A 22,303-nucleotide genomic window follows, 5' to 3' on the forward strand; every position below is an offset into this window, starting at 1 on the left:
TATGTCCTGTCTATGTATGATATATCAAAGTACATAAATGCATTCTACTGTCATATATAACTAATTACAACCACAAAAAAAAAAATTCAATCTCAAAATACTAGTTGACTGATTACCTCATAGCACAATGCCATCTTAGGAGACTAAGTGTGGCTTCTGAATGTTAGAAATTTTAGAGCTCTGCCAAGAATTTAACTAAATCAGCATTGGATACAGAAGTCCATACATTTGAGATTGTGGATAGACTCTTCCCTTGCCAAAATATCTAACTTGTTCATGGGGCCGTTTAAGTTATCTTTAGAATGACCAGGCAAAGAAACTGAACATCTTCCATAGGTTAGGTCACCTTTGCCATCTAATTATTGAGATCTTTCACTGCCTTTGATGTTCACTATGTGCATTCATTTGCAATCAAAACAACTTCCCACTTGGTTTCTATTTTTAAAAAATCCATCTGCAGATATCTTACCCAGATATCTTTGCTACAATTTCCCAATGTTTTGATATTTATGTAATTGAATAGCTCCCCACTGGCCTTTCATCTCATGCAGATTCATGTGGTAACCTTACCAGTATTTCTTCCTTCTGTGTTACAGAGGAACTTAGCAAGTAGGAAAAATTCAATAAATTATAATCCATTGAATCATGAACCACTTTCTTATGAAGTTTACTTTAAGCTTCTAGCCCTCTTGATTCCATTCTTCTGTTTATTTCTTTTAATTGACCAATCTTAGATCATGATTATTGACACTGCTTTTGATCAATACCCTACTATTGGTTTCATGTATATCAAATAAATAGATCAGAAAGCATCACTGCATATATGTTGCTTACAAAACATTGTTTCTTTTTTTTTGGTGAACAAGACTGACCAACATATTTTTTTCACATTAGAAGGAATAACATCATGTGCCTCAGAGCACTAATTTAGAAAGGTAGTGATTTACATTCTTTATCACACAGTTGCATGTGAGATGTTTAATACTTTATATTCAATGAATAATTAAAATAATACCATCAACACAATACCCAATGTGATCCATTTGGATTTTTATCATAAAATCTTTTTTTTCCTAGGTTGTGTTATTATACAAATAGCAACATTTGATTTAATCCTGAAACTATGAAAATATAATTTTCACTGTATCTACCATTGTTTTATAAATACAAATTTTGCTTTTTGATGGGAATGGAAAAGAAGCATCTTCAGAAATTTATATGACATGAGCTGTATTGAACAAACAACTATATCTAGAAAAACCCATATCGAAAAAGAAAGCTTTGATTGTCATCACTACCTGATTTAGCTTGCAGTTATCACAATTATCATGCATTACTCAGTTGTTTTCTGGATTTGTGTGCTGAACAATCAAGTAAGTTAAATAAGAGATATATGAATCAGTATTTTTGCATTTAAATTTCCATCTTGAGGATGGAAATAGTGTCCTTAGATTCTCAGCGCTGCAATAGCAAATATGTATACACACACACACAGACACACACACACACACACACACACACATATATATATATATATATATATATATATATATATATATATATATATATATATATATATATATATGTTGTTGTTGCTTGTTTTGTTTTGTTTTACAGGAGTATGTATTTCCAGGGAATTGCAATTTGCTTTCTTTGCCATAACACACTTTACTTCATGGATAATGAAACCAAGGTGGAAATCCTTCTAGTTTATATTCTGAGATTTGGAAAATAACACCAATTTTTTTCCTCGGTCTCAATGGACTCACAATTATATTTACATAGATCAAGATTCTACGTATTATTGGGCTCATAAATCCCCTGTTTGGTGAACCAATGTATCATTGGGTCTCTGGGAAGCACAGAAGACTTAAAAGTATCCTAAGATATTCTCTGAAACTTTGGGGTAACACTTATTTACTAGAGCTTTGCGACCCCAGTGAATAATTCAGATCCTTCTATGAAATGCTTTGGTGAGAATTTGCCATTTAAACCCATGGTCATGTTATAGATTGACTTAAACTATTTATTTCCCCCCTTAGTCAGAGTTCCTCTTGTATAGTGCAACATCTGGGAACTAGTTAAAAGGTTAAGTGTCCTCAATGTTTTTTGCTGAGTGAAGATTCTATCTCTATTACACTATCTATACCTTAGAGTCTGACCATTTCTGACATTTCTAGGGACCCATATTTATCTGTCCACCACTATAGATTTAATTATGCCTCCTTGTATCTGAGGGAGCATTGCCATATGGCCTTGGAGATCCCATTTTTTCTTGTTGAGATCACAGATCTCAATTATAATCAGCACTTGCCACCATCATTTCCAAGTCACAAATGACATTTGTGGGACCCTCCAATGATACTGGTTATGGATCTTTACCTATCAAATTAAATGGTTTGATGAAATCAACATGGTCTACTTTCTCTCTGGGTCATACCTATGAATACTAGCTCCCCTATGATTTCTCATGTAGAGGGGTAGAGGTAAAAATCAGATTGGAGGGCTGAGTTAAAATGCTAATATATTTTATTTTTTCTCTTATTGCAATTTTTAGAATCTGACCCTTTCTTTATAAATTTCAATTAGTAATAGTACAAACTTAAATTGCTTGTTTATTTATTTGTGTATTCTTTTTTTGTGTGAGTGTGGGGGGGAGTAACCAGGAATTAACTCAGGGACACTCAACCGCTAATCCACATCCCCAATCTTATTTTTTATTTTATTTAGAGACACATTCTCACTGAGTTGCTTAGTGCCTTGCCCTTGCTGAGGCTGGTTTTGAATTCACAATCCTCCGCCCTCAGCCTCTTGAGCCTGAGACTGGGATTACAGGTGCCATGGTGCCAGCTATTTTTGTATTCTTCATTTAAATCTAATATTCCTGAAATGTAGGACAAAATGTTTCTGAAATGTGGTTCATGTACCAAATTTATCAAATTTATCTACTAGCACATATTAAAACTGGGGGATACCAGACCTCAAACAGGCAAAGTCCTTGGAAGTTATAGCAGGTAATATGCATATTAACAAAATTTTAGATGATAGTTATGCTTTCTAAAATGAGATGAAGTCATCTGAAGGTATTAAAAGCAATCACAATTCAGAATTGTGTTAAACATCCGAAACAAGTTTTTGTGATGCTCCAGGAATAAGAAAGCCTAGGAGAGAAAAAGTCATATTATCCTTGCTCCCCTTTTTCTTTAATACTGACCTCTCTTTTCCTTGCATTCATGAAATAGTTTTCAGATCGTGCTACCAACCTCCCCTCCACTGTTTATTGTCATTGTCTATTTTCTTACTTTTAATTTTAGCCAGCACCGTGGTTAGAGTGCACGTGCTAAGTTCTTTCTCAGCATAAGAGTAAAAATATTTCAGTGACTGCTACTTTAAACTGAAACTGAATTAAAATAATTGCCAGTTAGAATGGCTGTGATAAGTGATAGGTTTATGATGTGATCAGAAATAGAGGCTGGAGCTGAGCTAGGCTTTGAGATGTGTCAGGATCAAGCCATTCAGCACATGTCCTCAGCACTCAGAGTTTCTGTTCAAGCCAACTGTTTCCTCCTTCAACCATATGCCTGTCTGCCTGGGGCTTTCACTGGAAGTGATAGGGATTTAATGATGAGTGGAGCTGATAGATAAATAAAGCAGCTTCCTCACCCCATGGGAGGGGCATTAATCATTAAGGCACATTTCATATGCTCTCTCAAGGGCTCCTACGGGTAGTCTCCAGGGGTCTACAGCAGTTATCTGCTTCTTAACCTAACTATATATCATCTCGCTTTTATTTCCTGATTTACTATTTTAAGCCATTAAACCTTAAACCATTTCCTAAAATTCCCTCAAAGTGAGCTTGTTCTCCAAACTGTCTCCAGTCTCTCTTTCACTGGTAGCACAAGTCTAAGATGAAAAAAGATTAACTTTATGAGCTTGATTATTTTTAGTATTTCTAGCAGAATTGGTCAATTTAAGAATACTGTTAGAATTTAAAATAGTGTATCTTTCCCCCCTACATTTAGGATTAAAACATACTGCTTAAGAAGGAAAATAAGTGTCCATTAAAATGCAGAAAATTCATTAAAAAATTGAAATATCTTTGTTTAAGGAAGCTAGTACTGGGTGAGAATAAATGATTAATTTGCAGATGTGGAGGAAATTATTTACTACAATAAATGAATATATTTGAAGAATAAATTTAGAATTAGAGTTGATATTAAATTTTATTTTCGGAGCAATTGCTTTCAAGTTCTTCAGGGTACAAAGTCAAATCTCAGTTAATAGCTAATGTATTTCACAATTAATCCCTGAGAATTCATCTCATCAAGATTTTATTTTATTTTATTAAAATATTTTAATTATAGATGGACATAATTCTTTATTTTATTTTTATTGGTGCTGAGGATCGAACCCAGTGTGTTCCACATGTGAGGTGAGCCCTCTACCACTGAGCTACAACCCCAGCCCAACCAAGATTTTATTAATTTAAAATCTGGCAATACATTTTATTTTGACTTTTCAACTTAAAATTAGCAACTGTGTTAAACTAAAACACAAATCAGCAAATATTGTAACCATACATTTCTCTTAAAAATACTATACTGAATCTTGACTGTTATAGTGTTCTTAACATAAAAGGGTGTTATTTGTAACTTCTTAAAAAAAACTCTAGAATTAAAACCACATGAAGATTGACTATTGGTGAACATTAAAATGAGTTATACACAGAACAAAGAGCAAATTCCTTTATAGAACAAAACTGAAATAATTAAAACTTGATCATATAAAATTGTAGAGAAAAGGGAGTTAGGCAAAATGTAAATTGGCTTACTTCATTTTGGTTTTCCATAATTGAAAATCAGTAGAAAATATAAAATAGAATTGTAATTATATTTTGAAAAATGAAATAAATAAAGACAGTGCCCACATTTTTCATTATGTTAGAGAATCATCCTAGAAACATTTACTTTAAGCTCTGTAATTTAATCTGATTCTGTCAAATTCAATGAAATTTAACATTTTGTTATCAGACAGGTAGTGGGTAGTCAGGTTTGAATTTCTGTCATCTTATTTGTACAGATAGAGAGAAATGGAATCTTAAACCATGGTAACAACATGTATTTGTGAGTGATAGTAGTTCTTTTTTTTTCTTCCTTTTTATTTCTTTTATTTCTAAATTTCTCAATTTCTTTAAAATAGACATACATTTATTTTTAAAACTTGCTAGTATTATTACTACTTTAAATTCTTGAAATATGTAACTCCATAGATAGTTTGACAGGAGAATAAGACATGTTAGAATGGCAATTGTTTCTCAACTCCATTGTCATAAGTCATCTGAAATTCACAGTAATTCACAGAGTTAATCACATATAAAGTCCTTCCTCTAAACTCCATACATACTGTTCAAAATCATGTGTCTTAAGTTAGATGAATGTTTCATGTTTTATCAACATGCTTTTACCTATATTCAAGTGTATAGTCATTAATTAGAAATTTGTCAACTCTTTGAAAATTACTTTGGTGCTTTCTTGATTTAATGTGCTTTACCTACCAGGAGTATCTACTATTGTTTTTATTGGATCTCAAGTGAAGAAATCACCATCCTGAATTAGAAATACAGAATTCTGCCTTTTTTTTCAGTCAAATCATTTTTATATCCTAGAGTTGATGGATTTCTGTATATCATTCTTGAAAGCCCATGTCCTTAATACAATGAATGAAAGAAAGACTTCTATTATGGAAATGCAGGACTGCTTAGCACTATTCACCTGTCTTTCCTACTCCTCATCTCAAACATCATTTGCCTCTCACTTTGAAAACCACTTAGTCTATCCACACCACTACTTCACAGCAGATTTCCAAACAGCCTCATCCACAGTCATTCACATGAACAACCTTAGACTCCGTTATTTACTATACGTCCCTGCAACAGTCACTCTTAAAATTCCTTATCTGTCTTTATCTTCAGGTATATTTCTCGTCTTTTTTCTCTATAGTCTCTTACACACCGAAGAGTTTGTAAACAACTCCTTTCTGATCTTGATTAAAAAGACTTCCACAAAAAGGCAGAGATTTCTGCTTGTTTGATGATTCTGTGGGGTTTAGCATTTACTTGTATTGCAATAACTATACTCATTAAATACATTTGTGACCTTTGGTTATAGACATTTTCCATGGACTCTATGCTTAGTCGTTGTTAAAATTCAGTTTTAGTTATAGTTATCTGAACTAATATGGTACTGTGCTGTTATTTTTAATTTCACAATATTTAAAGAACATGATTTTTGCAAGTTTTGTTTGTGGACTAAAATCCAATTAATACTGAATCAAAAGTTTCATGAATTTTGTGCATGAAAATTGTATCTAACTAAATGAAGAAAAATTTAAATGATGTTTATAAGATTGTATTTTCACATATAAAATTACATCAGCTATCTTTGTTAGTAAGACTTACAGTCAAATTTCACTATATCTTTGGGTTTCATAATTGCATGAGGTGACTTCAGAATCATTTCAGTTGTTTAACAACACACCACTTTTGGAAAATACTATCTCATTTGGAGATGAATATAGTACATTTGGAAATGCTATGTTTCTATAGTAATCTTTTTCTCTTAAGTGATATAGTAACAGCTTCCACCTTATTAGCCACCTCTACGACTATTAGTTTAATAACAAGTTAATATTAAGATACTTGATTTTAAAATAAAATTATATTTTACACAAGTTGTTAAACATCATCATAAATTATATGAGAATTAGAATATATTTTTTACTCTAGTTAAAACAACTGTTGATATAAAATCCATGAGTGAATCTGCTGATATTTTACATTGATGACTTTAAGCAAATTTTTAACAACCTTTTGCAGATCTTTTGCAGAAAGCAAATAATCACTGGAACATTTATTATGGTATTTTATATTTTAATTAACTGCACCAGGGTGCAAAATGTGAAGAAAGAAACTTAGGATTTCTTAATTAGTGTTTGAATCATACATAATAATGCTTTTTGAGTGTGCCCTGTATGGAGGAACAATGGTCAGAATATCTATGGAAAAGTTTTTCTTTTTCTTGTTTGAAAAATAAAGAGAATGACAATTACTCCTGTTTTTTTTTTTTTTTTTTTTTGCAATTCTTTCATTTGGTTTTCATATAATTGATTTCACTTTTTTAAAACAGCATTTTTCTCTTAGTGTATAAGTGCTAAATCTTAAAACTGTGAAGTTCTGTAGTTTGTGGAAAAACTACAAATTATATATTAGTCATCTTTTGAAGCAAACTGTACCATACTAAAATGTAATGGCTTAAAACGAAATATTTATTATATGCAGATTTTGAAAGTCTGTAATCCAGGTGCAGCCTAGCTGGAGACTTCTGGCTCAGGGTCATCATGTTTGTGTAGGCAAAGCTTTCAGCTGGTATTGCATCTTCTGAAGGCACATTTACTAATTTATCTGGTAGTTGACACTGACTGATGGTCAATGCTTCAATTCCTGCCATCTGGCCTCTCCTTAGGGCTGCCTTAAGTAATGTGAAGACATAGTAGTTGTTTTTTGCAGAGTAATGAGATAAAGATAGAGATAGACATAGATTCAGATAGAGATAAAGGTATAGAAACAAGGCAGGAGCTTCAGACTTTATAACCTACTCTGTGAAGAGGTGTACTATCACTTTTTTTTTAAGAGCAGTTTCATCAGACTAAGTTTGTTTTATTAGAATATGATCATTTAACTTCTGACACAGAATAAAGATGTGGTGGTAACACCTAGCAATATGCCACTTTGCCTTCATTTGGTTTGCCTATTTGGCTATATTATGCAATCTGCTTAAAGTCATGCATCAAACAACAGTGTTACTTTCTGTGAAATATGATGGTAGGTGATTTTGTCTTTGTGTAAACATCATAGAGTATACTTATATAACCTAACATGGCTATGATGTCACTAAATTATATATTGTGGGACCACCACTATGCATATAGTCTATCCTTGTCCAAATTATCAATGTTTGTCAAACAATCATGTTTATTATCCCTGGGTTAGAAATGATATTGGAGTATGCACTGAGTTTTAATGTAAGCATTTTTCATTCATGGTTTAATTTACTAAATCATCTTGATTATAGTAAAGTAGGACTTTATCTCTCAAGAGTCTTTTAATATTTGGAAATATTTTTATTGTGCTAAAATATTTACAGCACAGAATTTACAATGTTAACTACTTTGGAGTAAAATTCAATGTTATACAGCCATGACCACTATTTATGTGAGACATTTTTTTCTTTCAATACAGGCACACTGTAATTATAAAACAATAGCTACATATTCCCTGCTTTTTGTCCTATTTTTTCTGCCTTATTCACTCATCATAAAGTTTTTAAAGTTCATTGATGCTGCAACATATATCAGAACTTAAGTTTTTATTGTTATTTCTACAAACCAGGTATATATCATGCTTAAAAGTGTGTGTGTGTGTGTGTGTGTGTGTGTGTGTGTATGTGTGTGTGAGTGTGTGTGTGTGTGTGTTACTGCAGATTGAACTCAGGGATATTTTACCACAATTTACATCCCAGCCTTTCTTATATTTTATTTTGAGAATGTGTTGCATAGATGCTGAGGTTGTCCTCCAATTTGAGATCCTCCTTTCCAACCTCCCAAGATCCTGGGATTACAGGTGTGCACCATGGTGCTTTGGTCACATATATTGTTTATGCATTCATCTGGTAAGAGTCACATGGGCTGTTTCTACTATTTGGCTTTTTAAATAGTGCCAAAATAAATATTGACTTCCTAGTATCTTCTGGATTCTACTCAATTACTTTGAGTTTGTATAACTGTGAGTGGAATTTATGGATTACATAATTATTTTGTTGACTTTTTTGTAAAACTACCAAACTGTTTTCTACAGAAGCAACACCATATCATTTAACATTTCTATCAACAATGTAAGAAGTTTCTAGTTTTGCCATATCTTCATTAATACTTGTTTTTCTTCAAAATTTGCCCCTCCTCATAAGTATAATATAATATCTCAAGGTGATTTTAATTTGTGTTGCCTTAGTGACTACTAATATGGAGCTTTTTATGTGCTTTTTTGGACTTTTTATATCTTCTTAAGGGAAATATCCATTAAATCATTTTCTAATTTTTAAAAATTTAATGTTATTGTTGATATAAGTGAATTTTTTGCTAGTGCATTAATTTCTGATGACATATGATTAGTAATTACTTTCTGTCTTGTATAATTTCTCTTTTTACTTTATTTATGATGTTTCCTAATGTACAAAGTTTTTATTTATGCAGTCCAATTTATCTATTTTTATCATTTATTGGACATGCTTTTGGTGTCATATCTAAGAATCTAGTGCTACATCCAAACTCATGAATATTAATCCTGTGTTCTTTCCTAAAAGTGCTATATTTAGCTCTTATGTTTGAGTCATTGAGAACTTTCAAGTTAATCATTGTATATATTTGGGTTAAGAGTCGACTTCATTCTTGCGCATGTAGATATTCAGCTTTCCTGGAACTTATTTAAAAAGTGATTCTTTTTCATTGAATGATTATAGCAACTTTATAAAAAAATAATATGCCATAATTTATGGATTTACTTTTTATGTGTCTTATACATGGCTCTCCTTTGTTTTCTTTATTATTATTTTATATTCAGTTTTTTGGTAAGCCATATGTATTTCTTTTGATTTATTTTGAGAATATTTTTGATATTTTTAATGATCACCCCAAGGATGATAATTAAGTTTCTAAATTGATAACAATGTAGTTAAAATTGAACAATTTAGCTTAAATTGCCTATAAAAAATGCAGCTTTACGAAGTCTCATCTTCTTCCAGACTTACATAGATATTGTCACTTTTTTTTCATACATTGTATACTAAATAATGTCATTTATACTTTTTTTTGTTATGGTTCTGTCTTTAAAATTCTAAACAAAGAAAAAAAAGTAAATCACAAGCCAAAAATACAATAATACCTGATTTTCAATTGTTCTTTGTGTTTATTTCTATAGGATCATTTTTGTTTCTTCATGTTACTTTGAATTTAGAATTCTATTTCAATTATCCACTTATTTCAACCTAAAAAAAGTCTCTTTAGAATTTCTGTATGGAAGAACCATTAATGATGAACACCCTCAGCATTAATTTCTCAGTAAATGTCTTAATTTTAGACTGGAGATGCGACTCAGTGGAGAAGAACTTGGCTAACATGAACAAGGCTCTGGGTTCAGTCCCTAGCATCATTTAAAAAAAAAAGAAAAGAAAGAAAGAAAACAAAAATGTCTCAATTTCACTCTCACTTTTGAAGAATCACCTGATGAGACAGAGACATCTTGTTAGAACAAGTTGTCTTTGTATTTATCATATTGTATATATCTCAGTACTTAGTATATGTCATATTGTATTCTCATTTCCATGATTATGCTGAGAAATTTCTGTTAATCTCATTGAGGATTTGTGGTAGTATTTTAATATTGTGATAAAATACTTGAGAAAATCGTTTTACAAGAGGAAAGCTTTATTTTGTGTCATGGTTTCAGACTTTTTAGTCCAGATTTGGCCAGCTTCATAGTTTGGGGCCTCATGCAAGGCAAAACATCATGGCAGAAGGGAAAAATGGAGAAAAGCTGTTATCTTTATGATGATCAGGAACCAAAGAGGAGTATGTGTCAAAGTTCAGGAAATCTTCTCCAGGGCCTCTACTTTCTCCAATCATGTTTAACCTCCCTTACTTTCTCCTGCCTCCCAATAATGTGTCCCATCTCTTATGAGGTCAGAGCCCAGTTAATCCCATTACTACCCAAGAGTTCTGCCTGAAAATATTGCTGCACTGGAAAACAAACCTTCAATATATTAGACTTTGGGGGACATTCCAGATGAAAATTGTAACAGGGTCCCTTATATGTAATGAGCTGAATTTCTCTTGTTGAATTTGTTTGGTAATAAACTTGGTGGTTCTTTTGAGTTTATCCTTTTTGTAGCTTATTATGTTAATTTTATTGTAATTCCATATTTTCACCAGATATGAAAAGGTTTTGAACATTATTTTTTCAAAAACACTTTCCTTCCCTTCTTTCCTTCTCTTTTCTCCTGTGGGCCTCCATTAACACCTATGTTGGTCCAGTTGGTGGTGCTCTATAGTACCCTTATATTCTAGCCAATTTTAGTTTTCTTTCTTTTTGCCTCTCAGAATTGGTTAATTCATCTGTCTTGTCTTCAAGTTCATGGATTTATCTTTTGCTGAGTTATTGTACTTTCCAGCTCCATAATTTTAGATTAGCTTTTTTTAAATAATTTATATTACTTTATTAATATTTTATTTTCTTCAGATATACTGTGCCTGATTTTCTGCAATTTTTGGTTATGGTTTTCTTTTAGCATGTTTAACATAGTCAATTTATTTTTAATTCTTTTAAAATATAGTAATTTTTAAATTTACAGACAAATTGTTTATATTATATATGTATATATAAAACACAAAATATTTTGATACTATATACATTGAAGATTAGCTAAATCAATCTAATTAAAATATCAATTATGTGAAAGTTGTTTTAATCCTTGTCTAGTAAATCCAAAGCTTGACTTCATCAGGTAGTTTCTGAGTATATAGTTTCTGAATGGCCGTAATCAATATTTTTGTAAATCTTACAAATTTTTGTTAGCTAAAATAGTCCATAGTGTAGTATCTTTTATAAACTATTTTTTCAAAGGCTTCATATGTCACTGTGTGTGACCACTAAGGTAGCTTATTGTGTATTCATGTACTGTTTTGATGAAGATCTTCTTGAATGGCAGCAGCTAAAACAAGCAAACCACCAAAAAGCAACATTTGTTTATATTCAACTTAGGGATAAAGAAATAGTGATAGCATAATTTATTTTCAGTTTTTTCTCAGCATTTTCTTACCCTGAAAGTGAGCATGGTCTTCTAACTATCCTATATATACATTCATGCTTTAATGAATGCTTATTCATAATCTCCTACGGAAACTCTCTTCAGATTTTCTTACCTTCTTGTAGGTGGTCTATTGTATATTTCAAAAGTATCTTCTGCTATAAGAGACTAGGTTATTAAGTTTGTTGGCAGTATTTATAATCAAGTCCAGTGGTTACTGTTTTGAATTTGAAGATAGTTGAAACAGAAATTAATACCTTATATCACTCCTTCAAATATATTTCAGAAAGACTAGAATGGATATGCAAAATAACTTGCAAGTAGGGTCTGGTCTGTTCCTATCAGAACCAGGGACTAGAGTTTTACTTTGGGGTTGTGGGCTTCCATCTTCAAATATGTCAAAGTATTCTCCACTGTCAAGTATATCTAAAAATAATAAATTATTGTTTAAGAGTGCTACTATGCCCAAGAGTTTTGAAGCATGGGATATATAAATCTCAAAAAACCTTTTCACCAGTTTTAAAATTGCCATTATCTTGATTCAACATTCACTTGTTTGTTGAACCCTTGGACTGCTCTTTAGAATTCTGCCAAATTCTCTTGGGGATATGAGACCTTGGAGTTGCAAACTGCAGGATGTGCTGAAATAATGCATACCATAAACTTTGCCATATGCTTTTGGTCATACATCCAACCCTAGTAGATGCTGAAAGGGAAAATATGGGGTTAATATCAGAAGGCAAGAATGACTGGGAGCTAATGTGAAATCTTGCTATATGTTAGAGTCTGTAAACAAGTCAGGATGGCGCCTGGCATTTTGCCAGGGGGAGTGGTTTGTGAAGTAATGCCAGCAAGCCATTAAGTGTGGAGATTCCTTGTTGGTTGACTGCTGTATCTAGTTTATGTTAATTAAGATAAGCTGTGTGGAATGTATAAATACCTCTGTTGTCCTACAATAAATGGCTCCCACTCCTGCTGTATCGATCTACACAAGTTGTTCGCCACCCCCCCTTCCCGCTATTTTGCTGCAGCCAGACTGCGGCAGCTATAAGTTATTTTTGATTCTTTAAGTGACATTGAGAGAATAATAAGACATTTAAAACAGGCTATTGGGGCTGGTATTGTGACTCAGTGGTAGAATGCTGGTCTAGCAGCCTTTGAAACACTGGGTTCAATCCTCAGCACCACATTAAAAAAATAATAAATAAAATAAAGATATTGTATCCATCTACACCTAAAAATATTTTTAAAAAACAGGTTATTAGTTTATTTTTCTATTCTGTGTTTCAAAATTTTGCCTCATAAAGTTAAAAATAGTTACCTTAGATAAATCGCCTTGTGTATACACATTCAGCCATGCATGGTACATATGAAAAATGTACAGTTCCTATAATTAAGAAAAAAATAGGAAAATGACTTCATTAGTCAATATCTGTGCTAGAAACAAACCACATTGCAAGGGTGTATAGAATACAAAAGAATAATATTTTCTTGGACAGGATAGGAAAACAGATTGCTAAGCATGAAGTTAGGTGCAATAGTATAAAATCAATGTCAAATACAGGATTGAGATGACAAAAGGAACATTTTGTAATCAGAAACCAAAGAGTTCTACAGCTATGAAATGAGACCCATGGCTTTTTTAAAAGAAAATAGCTGCTGTGAAACTACCAAAATAAACAAACAAACAAACAAACAGTAAATAAAGACATTAATAGTTCCAACTTCTTGTTTTGCATTTTTCTGATCTTTTCATTGTATCTTCCATTACCCAAAACCAGTTTAAGCTTGATGGAAATTAAAGTGAGTTGGTGTCATCCACAAAATTCTACTTCCAGTGACACAGTTGAAGGTGGAGAAGAGTGGTTGCTGGGTCAGAATGGGTGAATAGAGAATATTCAAGTTCAAGTTGACTTTAATATATGCAATATGAGGAAATGTCATTTTATTACAATGAGATAATGAGAAAAAAAAATTAAAATAGATAATAAAGAAGAATAGAATAGTTAAAAAAGAAAGCAGACAGATGAAGGCTAAATATGAAATCTATTCCTTAAATTTCCCTAAGCTAAGGCTAGGTCATTTATTTGTCTCTTCCCTCCAATGTAAAGATCAAATTTTATTCAGATAAATGCAAGATAATGTCATAAAGGAACAGAAAATTTACTGAGGTATAGCATTATTATTCCCATCACAATGGCCAAGGATACATTCACAGTGTCAGTCTTCACAGAGAATATGACAATTTATTGAACACTTCAACTTTATAGAAAATATAGGAAAAGACTAATAAAACTACATCTTATAACACCGCATAATGGCTGTTACCAAAGGTATTTCAATAAAACCATTCCAAGTAGGCTGAAATAAAGTGCTTTATATTTGCAACTTCAGCTGTTCTGAGGTGATCTAGGGATAGATTATGTAGAATGGATAAACTACATACCCCTAAGGTTATATCAAAAAGGTTGTATTTTCTGCAGAGCGCCAAGGACTTGGCACTTAACTTCCTGATAGGTAGTTGGAGTGCAGATAAACTATACTGCTGTCCCATTAAGGGACATGTGATATTTCTTGCAACTCTCCAGCCACCTATGTTCCATGTCATTCTTCTTCCTGAATTTTCTAACTTTGCCTGTCCCTTCATATTGAGTGTTATCCTGGAATTTCTTTCTGCCCTGTTTGCTTTTTCCTGTGTATGCATGCCAGATAAGAACAATTTAAACCATTTTCATGCTTTCAGGTTTCTCTATAGTGATAATTCCCAAATGTTGATTGCCTATTTTTCCTATTGAGCTGCAGATTCAGAAATCCCTTTCACTTGCTGGACAACTCCCATTTAGATAACCCAGGGTTTTTTTTGTTTTTTTTTTTTTAATGGTGCCATGGCTCAAGCATTTTATACAAGTCTGAATCTTTGACTCTTCCACAAATGACTAGTGTCTAAGCCTGCACTGTTATTTTACATCCCAGTAAGGTCATATTTTCATACTGTGAGATACCATGAAATGCATGTTTGTTTGTTTGTTTGTTTGTTTGTTTTGTTTGTTTGTTTTTGGTTCCTCAAAGACACATGAGTTTCTGGTATAAAATAGTTTTGTTTTGATTGTTTGTTTTGCTTTGTTTCTTATTTATATGAGCAGTTATTTCTCGAAGTTCTGGAGGATCCTGATAGAAATAACCTTGTGCGTATTTCTTTCCCTCTTTCTCAACTATTCTCCTCTTGTAATTTCCTTCTTACCTCTAGCTAAAAAGATGTTTCTGGGGCTGGGGATGTGGCTCAAGTGTGGCTCAAGTAGCGCACTCACCTGGCATGTGTGCGGCCTGGGTTCGATCCTCAGCACCACATACGAACAAAGATGTTGTGTCTGCCGAAAACCAAAAAATAAATATTAAAATTCTCTCTCTCTCTCTCTCTCTCTCTCTCTCTCTCTCTCTCTCTCTCTCTCTTTAAAAAAAAAAGATGTTTCTGATTCCTACCAGGTTTTAATTATGTGGGGTAACTTAAGACTTCATTTTGCCAGATTCTGAAAACTGATTATGCTTATACTCAGTTCCTAGTGAGAGACCTGCAACTCTACCTCCTTTTTAAGGTGCCCACATTTTGGAGTTGATATCCTGAGCATGTTCATTTTGGAGGGAGAAGCTTAATGAATATGCATTCATTTCTTGATTATCAACAATCAAGTAATGTCTCTGTGCCTTTATCTTCTTATTTTCCTAAAATGACTTATTTTTTTCAACCCTGAATGCATATTGAGATCACCTGGTAATTTTTTTTTGTTGCTAACAGGGATGATGATTATCTATCTATTCTGTTTTCTCTTATGTAGACAATTCTACCTCAGAAGTAAACTTGGCTTTTTCTCTTATTCTGGAATTTCCTCCAAAATCATGTCAACTTTTAAAAATCTCAAGTTCTTTAATATCTTCCTGTTACCCACTCTATATCTCTTTTTAGCTTTCATTAAATAATTCAGCATACCTCTGTCACCATTTGTCAATCTTTGTTTTCCCAATCTACCCCCAGTATTAGAATATAAGGGATTAGGATCTTTCTTCAATCACTGGTATATTACCTATGTCTGAAAAAGACACTGGCACCTAAACTGATTCACTAAATATTGTTCAATTAAATGAATGGGCAAATATTAACTCCATCATTCCACCCTCCTCACAAGGTCCCTTTGGAGCCTCAAGGGCACTACCAAGATACTTGACTCTTGACTTAAGAAACTAGATATCTGTAAATTCTCTCTTTCCTCAGTTTTGGGGTTCTTTTGCTAGGTTTTAGAGAAACGTCCTTCTTATTCTTCTCTTCGAAATATTTCTATCTATACCCAGAATCTTTTTTCTCCTTTTCCATTTTCTTATGGGATTAAATGTTTAAAAATTAATAGTCATGAGCCATTGTTGATTCTACCTATTTATTAAATCCTACATATATTTCCAGTAAACAAACAAAAGCAGTTTCTTTTGAATGGAAAGAAAGTACAAGGAAACCCAGAAATAAACACATATCCATGTATATCACAATATTATGAGTCCTCATATAAGTAATATTGAATACAAACATATTTTCATCCACTGGCAAAGAATACTAAAACAAGTTTAATATTATTGTGTGTCCTAAATCTCAACTTTGACCAATTCAGCTGATTAAGAAAGAAAGAGTAAATTATAATTTACAATAACATAACTATATTTTTATACCTTCAATTTTAATTTATTTTTATGTGGTGCTGAGAATCAAACCCAGGGCCTCACACATGCTAGGCTAGTGCTCTGTCTCTGAGCCATAATCCCAGCCCCACAACTATATATTTTAAACATTATTTAAAACCATTTCTCATATACAGAAGATATCAAATAAGAAGAAAAATTTTGGTTTATACCAAGTAAATAGACTACTATATCCAGAATCACAACTATGGGTAAGTGGCTCATTAAGAATCAGAAAATACTACTAAGATTGTTACAACAATATGTAAATTTTTTTCTTGAGGGGTAGAATGTCCTGGGTCCAGATAGAATGTAGCCTGTGCTACCGAAAGAGTGTGCCTGCTGGACCTCAGTTGGTAATCTCTGAAATTGTGTTCCATGTATATATACAGAAAGGCTATTCCATAAATTTATTAAGGTAATAATGCTCCAGAATTTGTCTTCATTACTGGATTTATCTAAACTCAAGTAATTACCTACAAATTCACTGATTCATATCTGAGAATTTTAATGACTTGAAGAATGAGGGCCAAATGGGAGTGTGTAATAATGCAAGAATTAATTTTCTGAATTCCTGGGTGTCCATTTCCAATATTTACTTTGTATGTCCTGCCAAGCTTATTATAAACTCATGTATTATCCATTTACATTCACTTAATGTTTTTATGAAGTCCATGTCAAATCATGCACAAAGGACATTTTTTATATTAACATAAATTATGCTGGAGTTTTCAAGGAGCTGTGACTGCTATTACAAAGAGAATCCATTCAAAAGAATAAAAATATTTAACAACAGTTTCAATAAGTAGAGTGAAAGAAGTATCATAAACTCATTTTTAAATCTATAGTATTATGTCTTCCAGAGAAATAAGTGGTATGAAATCATGAAAATAAAAATATATAATCTAAACATTTATTAGATTGACAATTAGAAGTGAAAGTATACACTCAAGGAAAATGATAACTTTCTAAAAGTAAAATACATTCTAGGAGAATTATTTCATCTTTATGGAACACAAGATAGCCTCTCAGCACTGCCTGCTGCTAAAGCTCCCTCTTCCTTAAAGAATGAGGTCTTGCTCTGGGAACAGAAATCTAGGGCAGTCCAAAGCTGCAAAAACACCAAAGTAACAAAACTGTATTATGCTCTCAAGTGTAAGCAATATCATCCATTCTAGAGTGTCTTCAGGTACAGCACAAATCTGGTCCCATGGTCATGTGCCAAATGCCATGATAGGCTAGCTAATCCACAGTATTTCTCTTCCATCTCCTGCTTTTCCCCTTAAATGAGCACAAAGCTCTCATCCTCTCCATTACTACTACTGAAGAGTTCATCAGAACATGGACATCTGAAGTACTGGTCACTGATCACACATGTTACATAAAGGCAGACTGTGATTCCCAGGTTGGTGTCCCCAGAACACCCCAACATATTTATTTTACATCTGCTCCTTTTACAAGGTTGTAAGTTCCTCTGAGATTTGGAGATTTTAGTTTACTTCCCCCCCCCACCCTACATGTGTTTATTTTTTGTTCTTCTTTATTTCCTTCCTATCTCCATGTGCAGCCTCTGACATTCAGTGGGCCTTTTACCAATATTTACTTGATGATTTTATGAGGCTGAAAGAGGCTAAGTGACAATATTCCACCTGTTCAACCAGTCATTGGGGGAGCCAGAACTAGAAGCTTCTTTGACTTCCAAGCCCACACTCCTTACTCTTGAATGAGTCTTTAATGACACTTGGAGCAGTAAGAGTGGACATGTTTTTCACAAAAGAAAACATCTCTCTTGCTTGCAGATGAATCTAGTTCTTATAGTTTGAGAAAAGGGTTTATCATTTCCAACATATGACATGTGCTCTACCCCATAGTCCTTAGAGGCCATATGGCTTTCTGGAAGCCACTGGATAATCCTAGGAATCACAGTGGAGTCCAGCCTTGCTTCTGTTAGAGAACTGTTAGGTCCAAAATGAGTAAGTGGCCTACTAGTGGCATGGTGAAAAGGAAAACAAAAATTGGTAAGATTAGCACACGTGCAAAAGTATCTCACCTTGATGTGTGCACACTCACCCCCCCCACACACACATATGGCTTCCCTATAAACATATCTTAGCAAAACTGAAGGTTGAGCAAAGGGAGCTCACAGAAGCAAAATGACAGCAATCAATACTTGAGTTGGCCTCCAGCTGGTGGTGAGGAAGAAAAGCCCCTGCCAAATGACTCGCATGATGACAATCATCTTCGCTGAGAGTCCTGCAGTAGCACCATTAGCCATCTGGCTTAAAGAGCGGGAGAGAGCAGCAGTGCCAATGTAGTGCATTATTTTATCCAAGCATCCTCCAACCCCACTAACTGAGTCGTCTCAACTCAACTGGTGACAGATTCAGTTGAAAAAAAAACACAAAAAGCTGCGTAGGCGTACGAAGGTAGGAGAGACAAAATATTTTTGCTGTTCTCATTATTTTAAGTTTTAAAATGAGACCTGTATTAACTCAGGCTCTCATAACAAAATTACATTCATTGGGTGGCTTAAACAACAGAAATTTTCATGGGCAGGCAGGGTCATTTTCTGATAAAGTTTTTTTGTTTGTTTGTTTGGCTTGTACATTGCCCTGCCTTGCCATTTCCTCATATGGCAATTGATCTGTACATGGATATGAAGAGAAAAAGATATCTCTGCCTCTCTCTTTGCGATGCTAGGGACCAAAACCATGGTCTCATCCATGCCAGGCCAACACTCTACTACTGAGCTTCATCCCCAGCCCTTCTTTTCCTCATCAGACCCATATGACCTCAATTAACCTTAATTATTTCCAAATGGCTCCATCTCCAAATACCATCCCATTGGGATTTAGGGGTTCAATATCTGAATTTGGGGGAGACATATTCCAGTCTATGGCTTAAAATGCATGTCCTTCTTGCATGCAAAGTATATTTATTAAAAACCCAACAGTCCTGAAGTCCTAACTCATACCAGCATCCACTCAACTTCTAAAGTCCACTCTTGGCTAAACGTCATTTAAATGTGAGACTCATCCTAAGACCAGATTCCTCTCCAACTGTGAAATTGTGAAGTCAGATGAATTATGTGCTTCCAAAATACAATGGTTAGATAAGCGTAGGATTTTCCCATTCCAGCAGGCCGAAAGCAGAAGGAAGAAAGACACAAGATAGGTCCCAAACAAAGTCTAAACTCTACCAGAAACATTCCATCAGACATGAAGGCTTCTACATAATTCGTTTGTTACCAAAAGCTCCATCTTTGTCCCAGATGCCAATCTGATAACAAGGACGTGATTTGGAGAGAAAGGAAAAAGAAGTTTTATTGCTTTGCTAGCTAGAGAGAAGCACAGAGGACTCTAGTCCCAGAGGCTGTGGTTCTTTTTCCCGGCCCCCAGGTTAGGGAGGGAAGAGGGAGAGGAGGAAAAGATAAACACATCTCTTTTAGACTAGGCCTCAGAGCAGTGAAGGCTATGTTCAAAAAGTGAAATGGTTCAATTCTCTCCCTTGTTTTTTTTTCAAATGTATGAAAGATGATATGTCAAAAGCTTTGTAATGTTTTGAACAACCAATAAAAAAACAAAAAAAAATTGCAATGCAAAAAAAGGAAAAAAAGGAAGTTAAGTGGACCCCTGTTAAACTAGAAGCTGGAGCCAGCAGCTACCAACTGCTCTCTGGAACCCTCCATTGCACTCTGTTCCTCTCTGGCTCCTAGACCCCTCAGCGTTGCCAGCCCTGGTTTGTGGCTGCTTTAAGTACCAGCAGCCTCAGTGTTACTAGCTTTTAGAGTCACCAGGTCCGCTAGTTCTAATCAAGAGAGAAATCATGAATACACAAAATAAAACCCATTTCATTAGAACTTTTGTTGTAGCATAAGGGAAACAGTACTCAGACTATTCCACTGTTCCAAAAAGGGTGAGGAGAAGACTGCTCATGTAGGAAAAAACAAACAAACAAACAAACAAAATGGAAGATGGAAGGCTCACACATGTGTACCATGTCCTGCCTATACTGTGGACGTCCTGCTTCCTCTCGAGAGGAGCTTCTGAGAGACCACAGAGGGGACAGCTACAGTGGCCGCACAGGGGGACATCATCTAGAGAAGCTGTGGGGTGGAGTTATCTGAGATGAACACTCATCAAAAGTTGCAGCAGCTGAAGCAAAACTCTCTGGAACAGTCTCGGAGTATCTGATGTCACCGAGGCCAATGGCAAGACATTTAGGACAACCATGTGTATCAAAGACAGAAGAAAGAAAATAAGTGCCTCTTGGAAAACATGGGTCCTTCAGGTCCTTCAGGTCTGCCCCAGAGACCAACCAACATGGCTCTCTCGGGAGGGCATGTTCCATGTGTTCTTTGTGGTAACCACTTGTTCTGCTAAAATGGAGGAGGGAGCCACCTTGCTCCAGGCTTGTGAGGGAAGCAGCAGTCAGAGGTTCTCTGAATTCCTCGGGAGTCATTCCTCACTTTTCTCAAACAGTAACACATGTTGGCAGGCTTCCTTCACTGGGTCCTATTTTCTGTTTTCTTTAGTCCCAGCAGGCAGTGTTTCTGTGGGTATAATCCTGGTTTTTGCTGAGCAGTCACTGCCTAAGCAAAACCAGTGTGTACATTGCACATTCATCAACACCCTGAGTGGAAAATCTTAAGATTCATTCATTTAACTGACAAGTTGCTTTTTTCAGAGTATTTTGGGTGACTTCTGGTGGGTCACAAAGCTGGAAGTACATATTTCATAGCCTCAGCTGAGTTTCTTTAGAGGGAAGATCTTTTGTGGGAACACCTGCAGGAAATATTTTAAGCTTAAAGGCAATTTCTTCTATTACACACAGAACTCAGGCCTTTTCTAAATGCTAAAGATGATCCAAGGATCTTCTTATAAGAAAATATTGACTATCTGCTCTCTGGGTATACATGTTGCTTAAGTAGATTGAACCTACAGGTAAGAAATATTGGTCTAATGCCCACACTTTAACCCCACCAAAAAATTGCCTTTGATAAGGTAATATTTACTGGGACTTCACCTCTAAGCATATATAAAAGATTTATATTAAAAAGGATCTGTTTCAAAAATAGTCTTCTTACTTACAAAGCTGTGGTTGATGGTAGTGCTATTTTCTTCCCAGCATTTATCTGAAGTCTCACTTGGTGAACTTGCACTTGCTTAAAATTATAGTGAAATATGTACATTTGTCTCTCCAGAGAAATGTTATAATTAATTGAACATAAGTAGTGAAATGGTGCTTTATAAAGCTTTGTTCTTCTTAAGTGTATTGAAGACAAAATTTCAGCGCTTCATAGCTTCTAACTGTTTTGATGCTATTCTATTTCCACAACTAACTAAGGCTATTCTGCATTATGTTTAGACTTTTAGCTCATAGATAGAATATTTAGTGAAATGTGAAATGGTTGCTTTTTCAAGTAAAGTCACAATGATGTTCAACTAAACTTAGTAAAATAATTCAGCGGGTGTCAATATATTAAAGTCAATTGAATATTTAGGAGGCCTCTCAATTCATTGTTGTATCAGAAGCTGGCAAATGCAAAAGGAATATCGAACATGGTGTTTTAGTACTGCATTTTTTTAATAATCCAAAATCTTTAAATACTTCCTCAAACCTCAAATGGTTGGGAAAATAAATAGATATAACTTGGAAAGAGAAAG

This window comes from Callospermophilus lateralis, chromosome 11 (assembly GCF_048772815.1).
Source record: "Callospermophilus lateralis isolate mCalLat2 chromosome 11, mCalLat2.hap1, whole genome shotgun sequence".
Taxonomy (NCBI): Eukaryota; Metazoa; Chordata; class Mammalia; order Rodentia; family Sciuridae; genus Callospermophilus; species Callospermophilus lateralis.